The sequence below is a fragment of the Oncorhynchus keta genome, unplaced genomic scaffold (assembly GCF_023373465.1).
Source record: "Oncorhynchus keta strain PuntledgeMale-10-30-2019 unplaced genomic scaffold, Oket_V2 Un_contig_650_pilon_pilon, whole genome shotgun sequence".
Classification (NCBI taxonomy): Eukaryota; Metazoa; Chordata; class Actinopteri; order Salmoniformes; family Salmonidae; genus Oncorhynchus; species Oncorhynchus keta.
The window spans coordinates 317,545-340,071 of NW_026288903.1; the positions used below are offsets into that span (position 1 = coordinate 317,545).

General features: G+C 48.0%; 1 protein-coding gene and 1 long non-coding RNA gene across 15 annotated transcripts in view; both read right to left on the reverse strand.

Moving 5' to 3' along the window:
- LOC118378876 (abl interactor 2-like) overlaps positions 1-22,527 on the reverse strand; it is an 83,810-nt gene that overhangs the window by 59,524 nt on the left and 1,759 nt on the right. The window lies entirely within an intron of this gene.
- On the reverse strand, positions 3,259-7,147 carry LOC127925926 (uncharacterized). 3 transcript variants are annotated; one of them, XR_008122923.1, is made up of 3 exons: positions 7,064-7,147; positions 6,268-6,411; positions 3,259-3,867 (listed from the first exon to the last, which is right to left on the reverse strand). It is a non-coding gene; the product is annotated as an uncharacterized LOC127925926 (long non-coding RNA). The 3 variants fall into 3 exon arrangements; XR_008122922.1 differs by lacking the exon at positions 3,259-3,867 and adding an exon at positions 4,456-4,752; XR_008122924.1 differs by lacking the exon at positions 3,259-3,867 and adding an exon at positions 6,176-6,267 and having other exon boundaries at positions 6,315-6,411.

The following is a 22,527-nucleotide window of genomic DNA, read 5'->3' on the forward strand; positions in this document are numbered from 1 at the left end:
CTCAGTACAGGCTTTAACCCTGATCTCCTCCTGCCAGCCTGATCTCGGTACAGGCTTTAACCCTGATCTCCTCCTCCCAGCCTGATCTCAGTACAGGCTTTAACCCTGTTCTCCTCCTCCCAGCCTGATCTCAGTACAGGCTTTAACAATGTTCTCCTCCTCCCAGCCTGATCTCAGTACAGGCTTTAACCATGTTCTCCTCCTCCCAGCCTGATCTCAGTACAGGCTTTAACAATGTTCTCCTCCTCCCAGCCTGATCTCAGTACAGGCTTTAACCCTGTTCTCCTCCTGCCAGCCTGATCTCGGTACAGGCTTTAACCCTGATCTCCTCCTCCCAGCCTGATCTCAGTACAGGCTTTAACCCTGTTCTCCTCCTCCCAGCCTGATCTCAGTACAGGCTTTAACCCTGATCTCCTCCCAGCCTGATCTCAGTACAGGCTTTAACCCTGATCTCCTCCTCCCAGCCTGATCTCAGTACAGGCTTTAACCCTGAGCTGTTCTCCTCCTCCCAGCCTGATCTCAGTACAGGCTTTAACCCTGATCTCCTCCTCCCAGCCTGATCTCAGAACAGGCTTTAACCCTGATCTCAGTACAGGCTTTAACCCTGATCTCATTACAGGCTTTAACCCTGATCTCAGTACAGGCTTTAACCCTGATCTCAGTACAGGCTTTAACCCTGATCTCAGTACAGGCTTTAACCCTGATCTCATTACAGGCTTTAACCCTGATCTCAGTACAGGCTTTAACCCTGATCTCAGTACAGGCTTTAACCCTGATCTCAGTACAGGCTTTAACCCTGTTCTCCTCCTCCCAACCTGATCTCAGAACAGGCTTTAACCCTGATCTCGGTACAGGCTTTAACCCTGATCCCAGTACAGGCTTTAATCTCCTCCTGCCAGCCTGATCTCAGTACAGGCTTTAACCCTGTTCTCCTCCTCCCAGCCTGATCTCAGTACAGGCTTTAACAACCTGAGCTGATCTACAGGCTCCCAGCCTGATCTCAGAACAGGCTTTAACCCTGATCTCAGTACAGGCTTTAACCCTGATCTCAGTACAGGCTTTAACCCTGATCTCCTCCTGCCAGCCTGATCTCGGTACAGGCTTTAACCCTGTTCTCCTCCTCCCAGCCTGATCTCAGTACAGGCTTTAACAATGTTCTCCTCCTCCCAGCCTGATCTCAGTACAGGCTTTAACCCTGTTCTCCTCCTCCCAGCCTGATCTCAGTACAGGCTTTAAACCTGATCTCCTCCTCCCAGCCTGATCTCAGTACAGACTTTAACCCTGATCTCCTCCCAGCCTGATCTCAGTACAGGCTTTAACCCTGATCTCCTCCTCCCAGCCTGATCTCAGTACAGGCTTTAACCCTGAGCTGTTCTCCTCCTCCCAGCCTGATCTCAGTACAGGCTTTAACCCTGATCTCCTCCTCCCAGCCTGATCTCAGTACAGGCTTTAACCCTGATCTCCTCCTCCCAGCATGATCTCAGTACAGGCTTTAACCCTGTTCTCCTCCCAGCCTGATCTCAGAACAGGCTTTAACCCTGATCTCAGTACAGGCTTTAACCCTGATCTCCTCCCAGCCTGATCTCAGTACAGGCTTTAAACCTGATCTCCTCCCAGCCTGATCTCAGTACAGGCTTTAACCCTGATCTCCTCCCAGCCTGATCTCAGTACAGGCTTTAACCCTGATCTCAGTACAGGCTTTAAACCTGATCTCCTCCCAGCCTGATCTCAGTACAGGCTTTAACCCTGAGCTGTTCTCCTCCTCCGAGCCTGATCTCAGTACAGGCTTTAACCCTGATCTCCTCCTCCCAGCCTGATCTCAGTACAGGCTTTAACCCTGTTCTCCTCCTCCCAGCCTGATCTCAGTACAGGCTTTAACCCTGATCTCCTCCTCCCAGAATGATCTCAGTACAGGCTTTAACCCTGTTCTCCTCCTCCCAGCCTGATCTCAGTACAGGCTTTAACCCTGAGCTGTTCTCCTCCCAGCCTGATCTCAGTACAGGCTTTAACCCTGATCTCCTCCTCCCAGCCTGATCTCAGTACAGGCTTTAACCCCTGTTCTCCTCCTCCCAGCCTGATCTCAGTACAGGCTTTAACCCTGAGCTGTTCTCCTCCCAGCCTGATCTCAGTACAGGCTTTAACCCTGATCTCCTCCTCCCAGCCTGATCTCAGTACAGGCTTTAACCCTGTTCTCCTCCTCCCAGCCTGATCTCAGTACAGGCTTTAACACTGAGCTGTTCTCCTCCCAGCCTGATCTCAGTACAGGCTTTAACCCTGTTCTCCTCCTCCCAGCCTGATCTCAGTACAGGCTTTAACCCTGAGCTGTTCTCCTCCCAGCCTGATCTCAGTACAGGCTTTAACCCTGATCTCCTCCTCCCAGCCTGATCTCAGTACAGGCTTTAACCCTGATCTCCTCCTCCCAGCCTGATCTCAGTACAGGCTTTAACCCTGTTCTCCTCCTCTCAGCCTGATCTCAGTACAGGCTTTAACCCTGATCTCCTCCTCTCAGCCTGATCTCAGAACAGGCTTTAACCCTGATCTCCTCCTCCCAGCCTGATCTCAGTACAGGCTTTAACCCTGATCTCCTCCTCCCAGCCTGATCTCAGTACAGGCTTTAACCCTGTTCTCCTCCTCCCAGCCTGATCTCAGTACAGGCTTTAACCCTGAGCTGTTCTCCTCCTCCCAGCCTGATCTCAGTACAGGCTTTAACCCTGATCTCCTCCCAGCCTGATCTCAGTACAGGCTTTAACCCTGATCTCAGTACAGGCTTTAAACCTGATCTCCTCCCAGCCTGATCTCAGTACAGGCTTTAACCCTGAGCTGTTCTCCTCCTCCGAGCCTGATCTCAGTACAGGCTTTAACCCTGATCTCCTCCTCCCAGCCTGATCTCAGTACAGGCTTTAACCCTGTTCTCCTCCTCCCAGCCTGATCTCAGTACAGGCTTTAACCCTGATCTCCTCCTCCCAGACTGATCTCAGTACAGGCTTTAACCCTGTTCTCCTCCTCCCAGCCTGATCTCAGTACAGGCTTTAACCCTGAGCTGTTCTCCTCCCAGCCTGATCTCAGTACAGGCTTTAACCCTGATCTCCTCCTCCCAGCCTGATCTCAGTACAGGCTTTAACCCTGTTCTCCTCCTCCCAGCCTGATCTCAGTACAGGCTTTAACCCTGAGCTGTTCTCCTCCCAGCCTGATCTCAGTACAGGCTTTAACCCTGATCTCCTCCTCCCAGCCTGATCTCAGTACAGGCTTTAACCCTGTTCTCCTCCTCCCAGCCTGATCTCAGTACAGGCTTTAACACTGAGCTGTTCTCCTCCCAGCCTGATCTCAGTACAGGCTTTAACCCTGTTCTCCTCCTCCCAGCCTGATCTCAGTACAGGCTTTAACCCTGAGCTGTTCTCCTCCCAGCCTGATCTCAGTACAGGCTTTAACCCTGATCTCCTCCTCCCAGCCTGATCTCAGTACAGGCTTTAACCCTGATCTCCTCCCAGCCTGATCTCAGTACAGGCTTTAACCCTGTTCTCCTCCTCTCAGCCTGATCTCAGTACAGGCTTTAACCCTGATCTCCTCCTCTCAGCCTGATCTCAGAACAGGCTTTAACCCTGATCTCCTCCTCCCAGCCTGATCTCAGTACAGGCTTTAACCCTGATCTCCTCCTCCCAGCCTGATCTCAGTACAGGCTTTAACCCTGTTCTCCTCCTCCCAGCCTGATCTCAGTACAGGCTTTAACCCTGAGCTGTTCTCCTCCTCCCAGCCTGATCTCAGTACAGGCTTTAACCCTGTTCTCCTCCTCCCAGCCTGATCTCAGTACAGGCTTTAACCCTGAGCTGTTCTCCTCCTCTCAGCCTGATCTCAGTACAGGCTTTAACCCTGATCTCAGTACAGGCTTTAACCCTGAGCTGTTCTCCTCCTCCCAGCCTGATCTCAGTACAGGCTTTAACCCTGATCTCAGTACAGGCTTTAACCCTGATCTCCTCCCAGCCTGATCTCAGTACAGGCTTTAACCCTGATCTCCTCCTCCCAGCCTGATCTCAGTACAGGCTTTAACCCTGATCTCCTCCTCCCAGCCTGATCTCAGTACAGGCTTTAACCCTGAGCTGTTCTCCTCCCAGCCTGATCTCAGTACAGGCTTTAACCCTGATCTCCTCCTCCCAGCCTGATCTCAGTACAGGCTTTAACCCTGTTCTCCTCCTCTCAGCCTGATCTAAGTACAGGCTTTAACCCTGAGCTGTTCTCCTCCCAGCCTGATCTCAGTACAGGCTTTAACCCTGTTCTCCTCCTCCCAGCCTGATCTCAGTACAGGCTTTAACCCTGAGCTGTTCTCCTCCCAGCCTGATCTCAGTACAGGCTTTAACCCTGTTCTCCTCCTCCCAGCCTGATCTCAGTACAGGCTTTAACCCTGAGCTGTTCTCCTCCCAGCCTGATCTCAGTACAGGCTTTAACCCTGATCTCCTCCTCCCAGCCTGATCTCAGTACAGGCTTTAACCCTGTTCTCCTCCTCTCAGCCTGATCTCAGTACAGGCTTTAACCCTGATCTCCTCCTCCCAGCCTGATCTCAGTACAGGCTTTAACCCTGTTCTCCTCCTCCCAGCCTGATCTCAGTACAGGCTTTAACCCTGAGCTGTTCTCCTCCTCCCAGCCTGATCTCAGTACAGGCTTTAACCCTGTTCTCCTCCTCCCAGCCTGATCTCAGTACAGGCTTTAACCCTGAGCTGTTCTCCTCCTCTCAGCCTGATCTCAGTACAGGCTTTAACCCTGATCTCAGTACAGGCTTTAACCCTGAGCTGTTCTCCTCCTCCCAGCCTGATCTCAGTACAGGCTTTAACCCTGATCTCAGTACAGGCTTTAACCCTGATCTCCTCCCAGCCTGATCTCAGTACAGGCTTTAACCCTGATCTCCTCCTCCCAGCCTGATCTCAGTACAGGCTTTAACCCTGATCTCCTCCTCCCAGCATGATCTCAGTACAGGCTTTAACCCTGATCTCCTCCTCCCAGCCTGATCTCAGTACAGGCTTTAACCCTGATCTCCTCCTCCCAGTCTGATCTCAGTACAGGCTTTAACCCTGAGCTGTTCTCCTCCTCTCAGCCTGATCTCAGTACAGGCTTTAACCCTGAGCTGTTCTCCTCCTCCCAGCCTGATCTCAGTACAGGCTTTAACCCTGATCTCCTCCTCCCAGCCTGATCTCAGTACAGGCTTTAACCCTGAGCTGTTCTCCTCCTCTCAGCCTGATCTCAGTACAGGCTTTAACCCTGAGCTGTTCTCCTCCTCCCAGCCTGATCTCAGTACAGGCTTTAACCCTGTTCTCCTCCTCCCAGCCTGATCTCAGTACAGGCTTTAACCCTGAGCTGTTCTCCTCCTCCCAGCCTGATCTCAGTACAGGCTTTAACCCTGAGCTGTTCTCCTCCTCCCAGCCTGATCTCAGTACAGGCTTTAACCCTGAGCTGTTCTCCTCCTCTCAGCCTGATCTCAGTACAGGCTTTAACCCTGAGCTGTTCTCCTCCTCCCAGCCTGATCTCAGTACAGGCTTTAACCCTGATCTCAGTACAGGCTTTAACCCTGAGCTGTTCTCCTCCTCCCAGCCTGATCTCAGTACAGGCTTTAACCCTGATCTCAGTACAGGCTTTAACCCTGAGCTGTTCTCCTCCTCTCAGCCTGATCTCAGTACAGGCTTTAACCCTGAGCTGTTCTCCTCCTCTCAGCCTGATCTCAGTACAGGCTTTAACCCTGTTCTCCTCCTCCCAGCCTGATCTCAGTACAGGCTTTAACCCTGAGCTGTTCTCCTCCTCCCAGCCTGATCTCAGTACAGGCTTTAACCCTGAGCTGTTCTCCTCCTCCCAGCCTGATCTCAGTACAGGCTTTAACCCTGAGCTGTTCTCCCTCCTCTCAGCCTGATCTCAGTACAGGCTTTAACCCTGATCTCAGTACAGGCTTTAACCCTGAGCTGTTCTCCTCCTCCCAGCCTGATCTCAGTACAGGCTTTAACCTGATCTCAGTACAGGCTTTAACCCTGATCTCCTCCCAGCCTGATCTCAGTACAGGCTTTAACCCTGTTCTCCTCCTCCCAGCCTGATCTCAGTACAGGCTTTAACCCTGATCTCCTCCTCCCAGCATGATCTCAGTACAGGCTTTAACCCTGATCTCCTCATTCTCCCAGCCTGATCTCAGTACAGGCTTTAACCCTGATCTCCTCCTCCCAGTCTGATCTCAGTACAGGCTTTAACCCTGAGCTGTTCTCCTCCTCTCAGCCTGATCTCAGTACAGGCTTTAACCTGAGCTGTTCTCCTCCTCCCAGCCTGATCTCAGTACAGGCTTTAACCCTGAGCTGTTCTCCTCCTCCCAGCCTGATCTCAGTACAGGCTTTAACCCTGAGCTGTTCTCCTCCTCTCAGCCTGATCTCAGTACAGGCTTTAACCCTGAGCTGTTCACCTCCTCTCAGCCTGATCTCAGTACAGGCTTTAACCCTGTTCTCCTCCTCCCAGCCTGATCTCAGTACAGGCTTTAACCCTGAGCTGTTCTCCTCCTCCCAGCCTGATCTCAGTACAGGCTTTAACCCTGAGCTGTTCTAACCCTCTCCTCCCAGCCTGATCTCAGTACAGGCTTTAAGCCCTGAGCTGTTCTCCTCAGCCCTCTCAGCCTGATCTCAGTACAGGCTTTAACCCTGATCTCAGTACAGGCTTTAACCCTGAGCTGTTCTCCTCCTCCCAGCCTGATCTCAGTACAGGCTTTAACCCTGATCTCAGTACAGGCTTTAACCCTGAGCTGTTCTCCTCCTCTCAGCCTGATCTCAGTACAGGCTTTAACCCTGAGCTGTTCTCCTCCTCTCAGCCTGATCTCAGTACAGGCTTTAACCCTGTTCTCCTCCTCCCAGCCTGATCTCAGTACAGGCTTTAACCCTGAGCTGTTCTCCTCCTCCCAGCCTGATCTCAGTACAGGCTTTAACCCCTGAGCTGTTCTCCTCCTCCCAGCCTGATCTCAGTACAGGCTTTAACCCTGAGCTGTTCTAACCCCTCCTCTCAGCCTGATCTCAGTACAGGCTTTAACCCTGATCTCAGTACAGGCTTTAACCTGAGCTGTTCTCCTCCTCCCAGCCTGATCTCAGTACAGGCTTTAACCCTGATCTCAGTACAGGCTTTAACCCTGATCTCCTCCCAGCCTGATCTGATCTCCTCCTCCCAGCATCAGTACAGGCTTTAACCCTGTTCTCCTCCTCCCAGCCTGATCTCAGTACAGGCTTTAACCCTGATCTCCTCCTCCCAGCATGATCTCAGTACAGGCTTTAACCCTGATCTCAGTACAGGCTCCTCCCCAGCCTGATCTCAGTACAGGCTTTAACCCTGATCTCCTCCTCCCAGTCTGATCTCAGTACAGGCTTTAACCCTGAGCTGTTCTCCTCCTCTCAGCCTGATCTCAGTACAGGCTTTAACCCTGATCTCAGCTGTTCTCCTCCTCTCAGCCTGATCTCAGTACAGGCTTTAACCCTGTTCTCCTCCTCCCAGCCTGATCTCAGTACAGGCTTTAACCCTGAGCTGTTCTCCTCCTCCCAGCCTGATCTCAGTACAGGCTTTAACCCTGAGCTGTTCTCCTCCTCCCAGCCTGATCTCAGTACAGGCTTTAACCCTGAGCTGTTCTCCTCCTCTCAGCCTGATCTCAGTACAGGCTTTAACCCTGATCTCCTCCTCCCAGCCTGATCTCAGTACAGGCTTTAACCCTCCTCCCAGAGCTGCTTTTCTCCTCCTCTCAGCCTGATCTCAGTACAGGCTTTAACCCTGAGCTGTTCTCCTCCTCCCAGCCTGATCTCAGTACAGGCTGTAACCCTGAGCTGTTCTCCTCCTCTCAGCCTGATCTCAGTACAGGCTTTAACCCTGAGCTGTTCTCCTCCTCCCAGCCTGATCTCAGTACAGGCTTTAACCCTGAGCTGTTCTCCTCCTCCCAGCCTGATCTCAGTACAGGCTGTAACCCTGAGCTGTTCTCCTCCTCTCAGCCTGATCTCAGTACAGGCTTTAACCCTGAGCTGTTCTTTCCTCCTCCCAGCCTGATCTCAGTACAGGCTTTAACCCTGATCTCCTCCTCCCAGCCTGATCTCAGTACAGGCTTTAACCCTGATCTCCTCCTCCCAGCCTGATCTCAGTACAGGCTTTAACCCTGATCTCCTCCTCCCAGCCTGATCTCAGAACAGGCTTTAACCCTGTTCTCCTCCTCCCAGCCTGATCTCAGGCTGATCTCAGAACAGGCTTTAACCCTGATCTCAGTACAGGCTTTAACCCCGAGCGATGTGCTGTCAGAGCAAGGCTCTCTCTCCTCTCCAGTTCTCCCTCTTTCGCCATGACTGGAATGAATTGCAAAAATCGCTGAAGTTGGAGACTTTTATCTCCCTCTCCAACTTCAAACATCAGCTATCCGAGCAGCTAACCGATCGCTGCAGCTGTACATAGTCTATAGGTAAATAGCTCACCCTTTTCACCTACCTCATTCCCATACTGTTTTTATACTGTTTTTATTTATTTACTTTTCTGCTCTTTTGCACACCAATATCTCTACCTGTACATGCCCATCTGATCATTTATCACTCCAGTGTTAATCTGCAAAATTGTATTATTCGCCTACCTCCTCATGCCTTTTGCACACATTGTATATAGACTGCCCATTTTTTTCTACTGTGTTATTGACTTGCTAATTGTTTACTCCATGTGTAACTCTGTGTTGTCTGTTCACACTGCTATGCTTTATCTTGGCCAGGTCGCAGTTGCAAATGAGAACTTGTTCTCAACTAGCCTACCTGGTTAAATAAAGGTGAAATAAATAAAAAAAATAAAAAAAAATCTCCCCTACCCCCCCCTCATTAAGTCAACACACAGACCAATGAATCAGCATGTTTGAGTAATGAGCTGGACAATGTGCTGGGTAAGTATAACAACCTCAACCCTTTACACCTGATAAGGTATCAACACTGAAGACACCAGGGCAAATGCTATTTACAGTTCAGTCAATATACAGTATTATGCCACTCATAAGTATTTGTTTTACCAAGAATACTTGTCTGGAGGGGGAGCAGCACATTCATACCCTGGAGGGGGAGCAGCACATTCATACCCTGGAGGGGGAGCAGCACATTCATACCCTGGAGGGGGAGCAGCACATTCATACCCTGGAGGGGAGCAGCACATTCATACACTGGAGGGGAGCAGCACATTCATACCCTGGAGGGGGAGCAGCACATTCATACCCCAAGTCATACGACTACTAAATAGTTGAATATAAATAAAGAAAAACATTAAAAACGCAACATGTAAAAAGTGTTGATCTCGTTTTTCATTAAATAAAAATAAATAAGTCCCAGAAATGTTCAATTGACCATAAAAAATATTGTGCTAAAAAAATGTCCTTCCTGTTCGTCATTTCTCCTTTGCCAAGATAATCCATCCATCTGGACAGGTGTGGTATATCAAAAGCTGATTAAACATCATGATCATTACACAGGTGGACCTTGTGCTGGGGACAATAAAATGCCAGTAAAATGTGCAGTTTTGTCACAACACAATGCCACAGATGTCTCAGGTTTTGAGGCGTACGACTGGCATGCCGACTGCAGGAATGTCCACCAGAACTGTTGCCAGATAATTTAATGTTTATTTCTCTACCATAAGCCGCCTCCAACATAATTTTACAGAATTTGGCAGTAAGTCCAACCGGCCTCAAAAGACCACGTGTAACCACGCCAACCCAAGACGTCCACATCCGGCTTCTTCACCTGCAGGATCGTCTGAGACCAGACACCCAGACAGCTGATCAAACTGAGGGATCGTCTGAGACCAGACACCCAGACAGCTGATCAAACTGAGGGATCGTCTGAGACCAGACACCCAGACAGCTGATCAAACTGAGGGATCGTCTGAGACCAGCCACCCGGACAGCTGATCAAACTGAGGGATCGTCTGAGACCAGACACCCAGACAGCTGATCAAACTGTGGGATCGTCTGAGACCAGACACCCAGACAGCTGATCAAACTGAGGGATCGTCTGAGACCAGACACCCAGACAGCTGATCAAACTGTGGGATCGTCTGAGACCAGACACCCAGACAGCTGATCAAACTGAGGGATCGTCTGAGACCAGACACCCAGACAGCTGATCAAACTGAGGGATCGTCTGAGACCAGACACCCAGACAGCTGATCAAACTGAGGGATCGTCTGAGACCAGACACCCAGACAGCTGATCAAACTGAGGGATCGTCTGAGACCAGACACCCGGACAGCTGATCAAACTGAGGGATCGTCTGAGACCAGCCACCCGGACAGCTGATCAAACTGAGGGATCGTCTGAGACCAGACACCCAGACAGCTGATCAAACTGAGGGATCGTCTGAGACCAGACACCCAGACAGCTGATCAAACTGAGGATCGTCTGAGACCAGACACCCAGACAGCTGATCAAACTGAGGGATCGTCTGAGACCAGACACCCAGACAGCTGATCAAACTGAGGGATCGTCTGAGACCAGCCACCCGGACAGCTGATCAAACTGAGGGATCGTCTGAGACCAGCCACCCGGACAGCTGATCAAACTGAGGGATCGTCTGAGACCAGACACCCAGACAGCTGATCAAACTGTGGGATCGTCTGAGACCAGACACCCAGACAGCTGATCAAACTGAGTATTTCTGTCTGCAATAAAGCCCTTTTGTGGGGAAAAAGGGGCTTTGCTGAGGACTTGGTTTACAAGACAAAACATGTCTCAGAGCCTACTTAAAATACAAGGAGAAAGTGACTAAGGGTAGACAGGAGGAAGTGATCCGGGTGAGTAACTGAAGACAGAACAAACAGAGGTAAGTTTAAGGCAAGCAATACGTAAAAAACAACAAAACTAATTCTATCCAACTTGAGGCTGATACTATGGCACAACATACTGTTCATGGCTAACGATCCGGCAGGGAATGGATGTCAGGTCAGAGCTTTTGAAGGGGAGAGGTGATGATCAGGACAGGTGTGCAGATTACTGATGGGATACAGGTGCGGGTGAACATCGATCTCCCAACAAGCTAATTCGCCCGGCAACCAGACAGGGTGCGTTCCAGGACACCGGAAACACACTCCAGGACAGAAACACAGGCAAACACAGACTCAGGAAGCTGGATTCGTGACAGTACCCCCCCTCCGACGAACGACCACCGGGCGGACTACCTGGAGCGCCAGGGTGGAGGCGGTAGAAGTCACGAAGCAGGTCGTCATCAAGGATCTGACGCCGAGGAATCCAACTCCTCTCCTCTGGACCATATCCTTCCCAATCCACGAGATATTGGAAACCTCCACCCCGCCGTCTGGAATTCATTATGCGGCGCACCGTGTAGGCCACCTCCGACCATCCGAGGAGGAGGAGGACGAGGAGGAGGGGGCAACAGAGGACTGAGGAGAACCGGCTTGAGGCAGGAGACATGAAAGGTGGGGTGTACTCGAAGCGTTGCCGGCAATTTGAGTCGGACCACAACAGGGTTAATGATTCTCTCCACCACAAACGGACCAATGAACTTTGGTGACAGTTTCCTCGACTCAGTCTGTAGAGGAAGATCCCGTGTAGCCAACCAAACCTTATCTCCGATGGTATAAGCGGGAGCAGGAATACGGCGACGATTCGCCTGGATCTGATACCGGTCAGAAACTCTAAGGAGGACCTTCCTGGCCCGATGCCAGGTCCGGTGGCAACGACGAATGTGGGCCTGGACAGAAGGAACCGAAAGATCCCTCTCCTGAGAAGGAAACAAGGGAGGTTGGTATCCGTACAGGCATTGGAAGGGGGACATCCCAGTGGCAGATGAAGGAAGGGTATTATGGGCATACTCGACCCAGGGTAATTGAGATGACCAAGAGGTGGGATCAGAAGAGACAAGACAACGCAGCTTGGACTCCATCTTCTGGTTGGCTCTCTCCGCCTGACCATTAGATTGTGGGTGACTGCTCCAATGGCCAAACAGAAGGATCTCCAGACAGCAGAGGTAAACTGAGGACCACGGTCAGAAACAATGTCACTGGGCAATCCGTGGACCCTGAAAACCTCCCTAACCAGGATCTCGGACGTCTCCGTGGCAGATGGAAGCTTGGAGAGAGGGACAAAATGAGCAAACTTGCTGAATCTGTCCACAATGGTCAGAATGACCGTGTTCCCAACAGAATCGTATATCGTACACTACTATAGACCAGAGCCCTATACCCTATGTAGTGCACCACTACAGACCAGAGCCCTATTCCCTATATAGTGGCACTACTATAGAATATAGGGTGCCATTTGGGACGTACGGCGCCCAACTATCAAGAGTTCTGTTGCACTGTGGTTTCCCTGGTTACCAACCACACAAACACTGAGTACCACACCTACACAGCTCCTCTCCAATCTCAACCCCACACCCCCGTCCCTCTTTCCCAGCATCCCAACAACAAGTCAGCCCGGTTTCAATTACCTGTGGGAGTCTCCGGTGGGAGGTAACCTAAAACAGATGTAGAGGTTGAGAGGAGCCAGACGCCATGGCAATGGAGAGTAGGCGTAAAGTAGAAATGTGCCTTCCCGCCTTCCCGCCTTCCCACCTCCCTCCCTGACCAGACCAGATGCCAGGGCTATGGAGAGAGGGGGTTTACTGGAAATGTGGAGCATTTTGGCCTATGTGGGCAAGAAATTGGGGAAAGTTTCAAGACACTTAGTCAGGATCAGAGGTCCTCCTATCTAAGACTGGTGCAGTAATCAACAGTCAGTTCTGCAGATAAGAGTGAGGAATGCATTGATAAGACCAGGAAGACAGGACCCCACCTTAGACCGCTGGGATACAGCCTGGAGTGGAACCGGGGCCTTAGAACCAGGGCCTTAGACTGCTGGGATACAGCCTGGAGTGGAACCGGGGCCTTAGACCGCTGGGATACAGCCTGGAGTGGAACCGGGGCCTTAGACCGCTGGGATACAGCCTGGAGTGGAACCGGGGCCTTAGAACCAGGGCCTTAGACCGCTGGGATACAGCCTGGAGTGGAACCGGGGCCTTAGACCGCTGGGATACAGCCTGGAGTGGAACCGGGGCCTTAGAACCAGGGCCTTAGACCGCTGGGATACAGCCTGGAGTGGAACCGGGGCCTTAGAACCAGGGCCTTAGACCGCTGAGATACAGCCTGGAATGGAACCGGGGCCTTAGAACCAGGGTCTTAAACCGCTGTGATACAGCCTGGAATGGAACCAGGGCCTTAGACCGCTGGGATACAGCCTGGAATGGAACCGGGGCCTTAGACCGCTGTGATACAGCCTGGAATGGAACCGGGGCCTTAGACCGCTGGGATACAGCCTGGAATGGAACCGGGGCCTTAGACCGCTGGGATACAGCCTGGAATGGAACCGGGGCCTTAGACCGCTGTGATACAGCCTGGAATGGAACCGGGGCCTTAGACCGCTGTGATACAGCCTGGAATGGAACCGGGGCCTTAGACCGCTGGGATACAGCCTGGAATGGAACCAGGGTCTTAGAACCAGGGCCTTAGACCGCTGGGATACAGCCTGGAATGGAACCGGGGCCTTAGACTGCTGGGATACAGCCTGGAATGGAACCGGGGCCTTAGACCGCTGTGATACAGCCTGGAGTGGAACCGGGGCCTTAGAACCAGGGCCTTAGACCGCTGGGATACAGCCTGGAGTGGAACCGGGGCCTTAGAACCAGGGCCTTAGACCGCTGAGATACAGCCTGGAATGGAACCGGGGCCTTAGAACCAGGGTCTTAGACCGCTGGGATACAGCCTGGAATGGAACCGGGGCCTTAGAACCAGGGCCTTAGACTGCTGGGATACAGCCTGGAATGGAACCGGGGCCTTAGAACTGGGGCCTTAGAACCGGGGCCTTAGAACGAAGGCCTTAGACCGCTGGGCCACTCGGGGTCCCAACAGACAGGCAATCCAGCCCAAAGTTATACATATATATAGTTAGGAGCTACCTAATGTCATTTTTGGTGTGTACACGTTTACAAAAATAATATAAACAAGAGACATTGTGCAAACAAACAGAGTTGACTCATGCTTGTCTGAAGGAAGAACGGTCTCTGTGTGGAGTCTAGTGTCGCCAGGGCAACGGGCCTTCCTGCTCGGAGAAGAGGGGGGAGGAGCAGACATGTCGAGAACTAACAAAAAGAAAAACAGAAAATCAATATAGCAGTGGCAGCTGTACAGAGAACTCATCCAATGGGCTTTGACTTCTCAAACATGGCAGAAAGCTGACACGATGATGCCCTGTCACCTTCTTCATTCGGCCACTTTCTAACTAGAAAGTTAACCTTTGGGGTCGCCTAAAATGAAGAATTCGGCGTTTTTCACGCAGCAAAAAAAATAATTATGAAACGCATAACAAATATCTTATGCTCTAAAATGTTTCTTATTTTAATTACTGCTCAGCATCAGACTAATTTTGTGCTTGTTGCACTTCTCCTCTGAAATGACAATTCATGAGGAGGTATTCTATCAGCAGACATCGTTCAGAATGATGTGGAGCTACTATTCTCCTGTAGCCAGCCTACTATTCTCTGGTGTAGCCAGCCTACTATTCTCTGGTGTAGCCAGCCTACTATTCTCCTGTAGCCAGCCTACTATTCTCCTGTAGCCAGCCTACTATTCTCTGGTGTAGCCAGCCTACTATTCTCTGGTGTAGCCAGCCTACTATTCTCCGGTGTAGCCAGTCTACTATTCTCCTGTAGCCAGCCTACTATTCTCTGGTGTAGCCAGCCTACTATTCTCTGGTGTAGCCAGCCTACTATTCCCTGGTGCAGCCAGCCAGCCTATTATTCTCTGGTGTAGCCAGCCAGCCTACTATTCTCTGGTGTAGCCAGCCAGCCTACTATTCTCTGGTGTAGCCAGCCAGCCTACTATTCTCTGGTGTAGCCAGCCAGCCTACTATTCTCTGGTGTAGCCAGTCTACTGTTCTCTGGTGTAGCCAGCCTACTATTCTCTGGTGTAGCCAGTCTACTATTCTCCGGTGTAGCCAGCCTACTTTTCTCCGGTGTAGCCAGCCTACTATTCTCTGGTGTAGCCAGTCTACTGTTCTCTGGTGTAGCCAGCCAGCCTACTATTCTCTGGTGTAGCCAGTCTACTATTCTCTGGTGTAGCCAGTCTACTTTTCTCCGTTGTAGCCAGCCTACTTTTCTCTGTTGTAGCCAGTCTACTATTCTCTGGTGTAGCCAGCCTACTATTCTCTGGTGTAGCCAGCCTACTATTCTCCGGTGTAGCCAGCCTACTATTCTCTGGTGTAGCCAGTCTACTGTTCTCTGGTGTAGCCAGCCAGCCTACTATTCTCTGGTGTAGCCAGCCAGCCTACTATTCTCTGGTGTAGCCAGTCTACTGTTCTCTGGTGTAGCCAGCCTACTATTCTCTGGTGTAGCCAGTCTACTGTTCTCTGGTGTAGCCAGCCTACTATTCTCTGGTGTAGCCAGCCTACTATTCTCTGGTGTAGCCAGCCTACTATTCTCTGGTGTAGCCAGCCTACTATTCTCTGGTGTAGCCAGTCTACTATTCTCTGGTAAAATGCAACATTAACTTTAAGCTAAACATTAGGAAATCTAGCTGAAAAAAATACCTTACTTTTTAATTTGAAGTTTATTTAATTGTGTGACTGGCAGCCAAGTGACATTTCTGTTGTCTGATGAAAACGTATTTACTTTCTGCCTACACTCTAACCACTAGTCTACCTGCCGCCTCTACACTCTAACCACTAGTCTACCTGCCGCCTCTACACTCTAACCACTAGTCTACCTGCCGCCTCTACACTCTAACCACTAGTCTACCTGCCGCCTCTACACTCTAACCACTAGTCTACCTGCCGCCTCTACACTCTAACCACTAGTCTACCTGCCGCCTCTACACTCTAACCACTAGTCTACCTGCCGCCTCTACACTCTAACCACTAGTCTACCTGCCGCCTCTACACTCTAACCACTAGTCTACCTGCCGCCTCTACACTCTAACCACTAGACTACCTGCCACCTCTACACTCTAACCACTAGACTACCTGCCACCTCTACACTCTAACCACTAGACTACCTGCCACCTCTACACTCTAACCACTAGACTACCTGCCACCTCTACACTCTAACCACTAGACTACCTGCCACCTCTACACACTAACCACTAGTCTACCTGCCGCCTTTACACTCTAACCACTAGTCTACCTGCCGCCTCTACACTCTACCCACGAGACTACCTGCCACCTCTACACTCTAACCACTAGTCTACCTGCCGCCTCGACACTCTAACTCACTACACTAGACCACCGACTCACTACACTAGACCACCGACTCACTACACTAGACCACCGACTCACTACACTAGACCACCGACTCGACTCACTAGGCCACCGACTCACTACAGTAGACCATTGACTCACTACACTACAGTAGACCATTGACTCACTACACTACAGTAGACCATTGACTCACTACACTAGACCACCGACTCACTACACTACAGTCGACCATTGACTCACTACACTACAGTAGACCATCGACTCACTACAGTAGACCACCGACTCACTACACTAGACCACCGACTCACTACAGTAGACCACCGACTCACTACACTAGACCATTGACTCACTACACTACAGTAGACCATTGACTCACTACACTACAGTCGACCATTGACTCACTACACTAGACCACCGACTCACTACACTAGACCACCGACTCACTACACTAGACCACCGACTCGACTCACTACAGTAGACCATTGACTCACTACACTACAGTAGACCATTGACTCACTACAGTAGACCATCGACTCACTACACTACAGTAGACCATCGACTCAGTAGACTACAGTAGACCATCGACTCACTACACTACAGTAGACCATCGACTCACTACACTACAGTAGACCATTGACTCACTACACTAGACCATCGACTCACTACACTACAGTAGACCATCGACTCACTACACTACAGTAGACCATCGACTCACTACACTACAGTAGACCATCGACTCACTACACTACAGTAGACCATCGACTCACTACACTACAGTAGACCATCGACTCACTACACTACAGTAGACCATCGACTCACTACACTACAGTAGACCATCGACTCACTACACTACACTAGACCATCGACTCACTACACTACAGTAGACCATTGACTCACTACACTACAGTAGACCATCGACTCACTACACTAGACCATCGACTCACTACACTACAGTAGACCATTGACTCACTACACTAGACCACCGACTTGACTCACTACAGTAGACCATCGACTCACTACACTACAGTAGACCATCGACTCACTACATTATTATGGGGTATTGTGACGTCATTATGGGGTATTGTGATGTCATTATGGGGTATTGTGATGTCATTATGGGGTATTGTGATGTCATTATGGGGTATTGTGATGTCATGATGGGGTATTGTGATGTCATTATGGGGTATTGTGATGTCATTATGGGGTATTGTGTGTCGATTGATAATTGTTTTGGTTTAATCCATGTTAGAATAAGGTTGTAACGTAACAACATTGGGAAAAGTCAAGGTGTCTGAATACTTTCTGAATGCAGTGGAGAGCATTATCAGGAAAAACTAAGACAACGCTATCCTAGATTCTTAAACTGCATCTTGGAAAGTCTACACATTCTGGGTATCAGATTCACATGGAATTGTTGTACAATTTAAATGTTGAAATAATTAAACTATTTGTGAAAATATTCAATTTAATTTTAGTTTTTAAAATGAGAGAATAGTTTTCATGAGTGAAATCAGAGGCCATTTCTGTATGAGCCTCCGTGATCCAGGACTAAACCAAACTCAGCGTGAACTCTGGTTGAACGACTACAACCAAACTAAATTAACATTGTGTTCCCGACGACGTGAGGACTGCTGTCCATACGTTTAGAAGGGCGAATTTCAACATGGAGGTGATGATCGACACGCTGGAAGGATAAATTTGACTACACCAGCCAGAATATAGCATGAGCATAAAATATGGCAACTTGGTATGAACTTTGAACTCTTATTCACTAAAGAAGTGATACATCCTAGACATTGAGTTAGCAACAGCAGCTGTAAATGTGGGCTACGAAAGGACGGGCAATCTCTTCAGAAAGACATGGTACTACAACGTAATCGTTCTATCACAAGATGACAGACTACAACATATCCGCCCAGAAATATTCTTTAACCTCTTGAAGCTAGGGGGCACTATTTTTATGTTTGGAAAAATAACGTTCCCAAAATAAATGGCCTATTTCTCAGGACCAGATGCTAGAATATGCATATAATTGACAGATTAGGATAGAAAGCACTCTAAACTTTGCAAAACTGTCAAAATATTGTCTGTGAGTATAACAGGACTGATATTGCAGGCGAAACCCTGAGGAAAATTCAATCAGGAAGTAGCTTCTATTTTGAAAACTCCATAGCCTGCCTTTGCGCCATTTAAAGGGATATCAACCAGATTCCTTTTCCTATCGGTTCCTCAAGGTGTCAACAGTCTTTAGACATAGTTTCAGGCTTTTATTTTGAAAAATGAGCAAGAAAGACAACATTGCGTCATTGTATGGCCGGGTGCCAGCAGCGTTTTGCTTGGCGCAACAGAGTTTGGGCAGCCATTGCCTTTCCCTCTCCTACTGAGAAAGACAGTTGCGGTTGATATATTATCGATTATATATTTGAAAAACAACCTGAGGATTAATTATAAAAAACGTTTGACATGTTTCTGTGGACATTACGGATACTATTTGGAATTTGTCTGCGTTGTTGTGACCGCTCTTTCCTGTGGATTTCTGAACATAACGTGTCAAACAAACGGGCGTATTTTGGATATAAAAATAATCTTTATGGATCAAAAGGAACATTTGTTGTGTAACTGGGAGTCTCGTGAGTGAAAACATCCGAAGATCATCAAAGGTAAACGATTAATTTGATTGCTTTTCTGATTTTCGTGACCAAGCTACTTGATGCTAGGTGTACAGAATGTTTTGTCAAGCGATCGCTAAACTTAAACAAAAACTTGGATTGCTTTCGCGGTAAAGCATATTTTCAAAATCTGACACGACAGGTGGATTAACAAAAGGCTAAACTGTGTTTTGTTATATTGCACTTGTGATTTCATGAATATAAATATCTGTAGGAATATTATTTGAACGTGGCTCTATGCAATTCAGCGGTTGTTGATGACAACCGCTAAAGGGGTGGGTAGCGTAGAAGTTAAAGGACAAGGGAGATCTCTGCTGGGCAACCCAGCCTTCCATCTTTGACCAATCTATCGAAGCGCAGCTCAGAGTACATATATTTCTTGCATTTTCCTTTTCCGAATGGGCGGTTATTTAGAATGCATGAGATTCTGTATTTACGATAGCTTCATATGGTCCGATAGAGACCCAATCCTTTTGTTCCTCAGTCTTCCCGCGTTTTTATTCAAACCCAACCCCCTTTCTTTGTGTAACCAGCCGTCATATCGGCTTCGTCGGCCAGGGACGTTTTCTTTTATAACAAAATTAGTAATCAATGTATGATCCATCCTGTGTATGTGTAATTCTGTGTGATTATTTAGGTATTTAGTAAATAAATAATTAAACCAAATGTTGTACTGCTGATTCATCTTGTTAGCCAGGGTTCGTGAAGATAACCAAGAATTTTACGACGTTCAGATGAGACTGAATTAAGGTGACAATTAATAATTGACTGCTATTGATGTAAAAGATAACCAGGTCTTTAAGAGTTTATTCGGAAGACAACAGCTCTATTAACATTCTTCCGTGGTGCCCCGACTCTCTAGTTAATTACATTTACATGATTAGTTTAAACAGGTAATATTAATTACAGATAATTAATTTGATAAAATAGCATGTCATATATCACTTAATCCATTGTAAAGACAACAGTTGTGAGGTCTGGGTTAGAGGTCGACCGATTATGATTTTTCAACGCCGATACCGATTATTGGAGGACCCCAAAAAAAGCCGATACCAATTAATCTGCCGATTTCTTTCAATTTATTTATTTGTAATACTGACAATTACAACAATACTGAATGAACACTTATTTTAACTTAATATAAAATACATCAATAAAATCAATTTAGCCTCAAATAAATAATGAAACGTTTAATTTGGTTTAAATAATAAATAAAAATAAAGTGTTGGAGATGAAAGTAAAAGTAAAAGTAAAAGTGCAATATGTGCCATGCAATATGTGCCATGTGCCATGAAAAAAGCAAACATTTAAGTTCCTTGCTCAGAACATAAGAAAATATGAAAGCTGGTGGTTCCTTTTAACATGAGTCTTCAATATTCCCAGGTAAGAAGTTTTAGGTTGTAGTTATTATAGGATTATTTCTCTCTTTGTACGATTTTTATTTCATATTCCTTTCACTATTGGATGTTCTTATAGGCACATTAGTATTGCCAATGTAACAGTATAGCTTTCGTCCCTCTACTCGCTCCTACCTGGACTCGAACCAGGAACACAACGACAACAGCCACCCTCAAAGCAGCGTTACACATGCAGAGCAAGGGGAACAACTACTCCAAGTCTCAGAGCGAGTGACGTTTGAAACGCTAACTAGCTAGCTAGCCATTTCACATCGGTTACACCAGCCTAATCTCAGGAGTTTATAGGCTTGAAGTCATAAACAGCGCAATGCTTGAAGAATTGCAAAGAGCTGCTGGCAAACACACGAAAGTGCTGTTTGAATTAATGCTTACGAGCCTGCTGCTGCCTACCATCGTTCAGTCAGACTGCTCTATCAAATCATAGACTTAGTTATAACATAATAACACACAGATATACGAGCCTTTGGTCATTGATATGGTCTAATCTGGAAACTATCATTTCAAAAACAAAACCGTTCCGTATTTTATCTAACGGGTGGCATCCATAAGTCTAAATATTCCTGTTACATTGCACAACCTTCAATGTTATGTCATAATTATGTACAATTAATTACGGTCTTTGTTAGGAATAAATGGACTTCACACAGTTCTCAACGAGCCAGGCGGCCCAAACTGCTGCATGTACCCTGACTGCTTGCACGGAACGCAAGAGAGGTGACACAATTTCCATAGTTATAAGAAATTCATGTTAGCAGGCAATATTAACTAAATATGCAGGTTTCAAAATATATACTTGTGTATTGATTTTAAAGAAAGGCGTTGATGTTTATGGTTAGGTACATTGGTGCAATGACAGTGCTTTTTTCGCAAAATGCGCTTGTTACATCATCACCCGTTTGTCGAAGTAGGCTGTGATTCGATAAATTAACAGGGACCGCATCGATTATATGCAACGCAGGACACGCTAGATAAACTCGTAATATCATCAACCATGTGTAGTTAACTAGTGATTATGTTAAGATTGATTGTTTTTATAAGATAAGTTTAATGCTAGCTAGCAACTTACCTTGGCTTCTTGCTGCCCTCGCGAAACAGGTAGTCAGCCTTGCCACCTCGTGGAGTGCAATGTAAGGCAGGTGGTTAGAGCGTTGGACTAGTAACCGGAAGGTTGCAAAAACAAATCCCCGAGCCGACAAGGTAAAATCTGTCGTTCTGCCCCTGAACAAGGCAGTTAACCCACCGTTCCTAGGCCGTCATTGAAAATAAGATTGTGTTCTTAACTGACTTTCCTACTTAAATAAAGGTGTAAAAAAGATATATATATATATATATATATATTTTATTAAAAATTATTATTTATTTTAAATTTTTTATCGGCAAATCCAAAAATACCGATTGTTATGAAATTGGCCCTAATTAATCAGCCATTCCGATTAATCGGTCGACCTCTAGTCTGCGGTCCACTCACCAACCAAGAATTCATAAAATGGGACAAACACCCAATTGAGATTGCATACAGAATTCTGCAAAAAATATACTTGGGCTTCCGAGTGGCACAGTGGTCTAAGGCACTGCATCTCAGTGCTAGAGGCATCACTAGAGACACCCTGGTTTGATTCCAGGCTGTATCACAACCCACTATGATTGGGAGGACCCATAGGGCGGCGCACAATTGGCCCGGCGACGTCCGGGTTTGGCCGGTGTAGGCCGTCATTGTAAATAAGAATGAGTTCTTAACTGACTTGCCTAGTTAAATAAAAATATATATATAAATGCTTTGTATAAAACACAAAACCCCAAACAATCCATACCGAGCAGAATTAGGACTTTACCCGCTAGTTATCAAAATCCAAAAAAAGAGCTGTTAAATTCTACCTCGATTCCAATATTCCACCACTGAACCCCTCAACTACTCGGAGATGAACCTAAAGAAGATGCCCCTCAGCCAGCTGGTTCTGGGGCTCTGTTCACAAACAGACCCCACAGAGCCCCAGGACAGCAACACAATTAGACCCAACCAAATTATGAAAAAGTAAATACTACTTGACAGTGGAAAGAATCAGCCAAGAAGACAGATCAAACTAGAATGTTATTTGGCCCTAAACAGAGTGGCAGAATGCCTGACCACTGTGACTGACCCTAAACAGAGAGTACACAGTGGCAGAATACCTGACCACTTTGACTGACCCTAAAC